Raw genomic sequence first — 2,411 nt, 5'->3', positions numbered from 1 at the left:
ATTTTATAGTCAAAGGTCAGTGTGTTAAGATCAGTTAGTAATGGTGCATATATGTCTATTGTAATTGCATTCTGCTTGTTTCTCTATTTGCTTTGTAGTAGCATATCTGCATTCTTTTAAATGTGTTATTCTTCAGCACTGGTCTTGTTTTGACTTTATTCTTTCAAATCTCTCTTTAACTGATAGTTGAAAACATTTACATAAAAACAAACCTTTACTGATTCAACTCGGGAGAAGAGAAATGATTTCATCTTGTATTTTGACTTTTCCCATAAAATATACAAGAATTCAGTAGTTTGACTATGGAAGTATCTTGAATGCAACATCCAAGGTAGGCATGAGTGGGACCCTCTTATGTTCTCCTCCCACCCACATCAAATAAAGCTCACCTAACAAAAGCCTTCTCATGCAACCAATCGGGCACCCAAAAACCCATGGGGAGAACTGACACGGCAGTATTTTCACACCATGCTATTTTGGATATAAGGGTAAGGGAATGGCCTTGGATTAGTAAATATCATTGCCTTATTTAAGGCTTGTCTGGTTAATAAGCCAGTGTCGTACGATGTTGAATAAGGTGGAAGGCTGATATGTGAAACATTGAGAGCCTGGTTATAATTTTCTTTACTTATGTGGAACTAACAAGGAGAAAGCAATACATTAACACATACTATTCCTTGCTCACCCTGGCCACGTACACACACGTGTCTCGATGGTGCTGGTGGCATTGCTGTTGGATGTGCAGAGGCTGGTGTGTATTTCCTGTTTGCAGCCTGGGCTGCTAGCTGACATTAAATGGTACAAGTGAACTTTCCAACATGTTATATAAATTGTTTCATAACTCCTGTTCCTCCAGATGTGACTTCTGCCAAAATGTGCACATACGACATACACATGTAGCTTTAAAAACACTCACTGGGTAATGTCTCTTGCTTGAATGGGATGGATGGAAATCATATTTTCAGAAAGCAGAGTCAAACCCTGGGATCAAACTCGGATAGGTTATTTGGGATCTGCTAGGATAGCAGCAGTCTGCTGCAAGCAATTAAAGATTAGTAATAAAGGAATTAAAGGATGCTTGTTTAGGGCAGTTGGTTTTCTTGCAGAATAGAGACGAGCAGAGAGAAAGCTTATGCAAAGCAGCAGATGCTCAACAGGCCTGAGGACGTGCAATTAACTTAAAAAGACAACAACCAAGAGTCATTTTCTTTTCCCTTTATCTTTCCTCAATGAGTTCATTGACAGCTGCCTTAAGAAAAGCTATTTGTTTAGTCTGATGCTACTCTTCACTAGAGGTAGAAATACAGGAAGATTTCTGTGACACAGCCACAAGTAGTGTTTTTTTTTGTCTGATAGGCAAAGCTGGAAAACATTTCTAATGTGTCTTGCTAAAAAGAGGGAACATCAAAAGTGAGAGTTTAAGAAATAAAGTTGGCTGCAAAGAAGGAGTGGGTAAAACTCTTGACATTTAGGCTTCCATCTGAGAATCGGAGTGTTCTGCCAGCTAATATAGGTCTCACCTGTCACTCCAGTATGCCTGGTGGGATGGTTTTACTGCTTTAAAGTTGATGAACCCTCAGTAAATGAATGGATTCTAAGGTTAAACGTTATGTACTGAGAAGCTAGATTCATAGTATGGAGCTAAAGTAATAACCACTAATGTATACGTAGTGATTGTACAGTGCTCTGGATGGAGCACTGGGGATAGTAAGTATTTTATAAGTCTTGGGGAAATGCTGGGTTACTCAAGGAAACTACTGAGCTCCCTCCATTAAGTAAATGACCTCTGTTAATGGAAAGCAGGAGAAAAATCACATACATGAAATCATGCCTGGTGTAATATCCTCTCATTCTCTTAGGCTCTGGTTTTTGATGTTGTTTTCGTGGCTGAAACCACAGACTAAAGACAAAGGATTCCTGTGAGGCTTTTGGAAAACTCTTAGTGTAGCAGCAATTTTCTCTGAAGTGGAGCCCGTATGCTTGTATGCAACACTATCTTCCAGGAGATGTCTGCATCCCGTACCTCATTTTTATGGGGAGATAACAATAGCAGAGGTGAAGGTTTGGTGTGATCTGTGATTTCCTTTAGGCCTGCTGTCATGGTTTCATGATTTTTCATTATCGGTATTCCACATCATAACATCATGCAATGCACTGGGGGTTTGACTGCTGATGCTCAAGTTCCGGGTGCCTGTCCAGAGGAGAAGAGCAGCTACGTTTCCCCAGGGGGCTTTGCGGTCAACGAGGAGATATAACTCCCGGCAAGGTCACCTGATGCTCTCTTCTTTGCCTGCGCTGCTTCGCTTGCGCTTCTCTGCCTGCGCTGCTTCGCTTGCGCTTCTCTGCCTGCGCTTCTCGCCTGCGCTTCTCATCTCAGCGTTGTGGTAAGGGCCGATCCACTATCAATTCAC

Source organism: Meleagris gallopavo, chromosome 1, assembly GCF_000146605.3.
Source record: "Meleagris gallopavo isolate NT-WF06-2002-E0010 breed Aviagen turkey brand Nicholas breeding stock chromosome 1, Turkey_5.1, whole genome shotgun sequence".
Lineage (NCBI taxonomy): Eukaryota > Metazoa > Chordata > Aves > Galliformes > Phasianidae > Meleagris > Meleagris gallopavo.
This window is presented reverse-complemented; position numbering follows the sequence as displayed.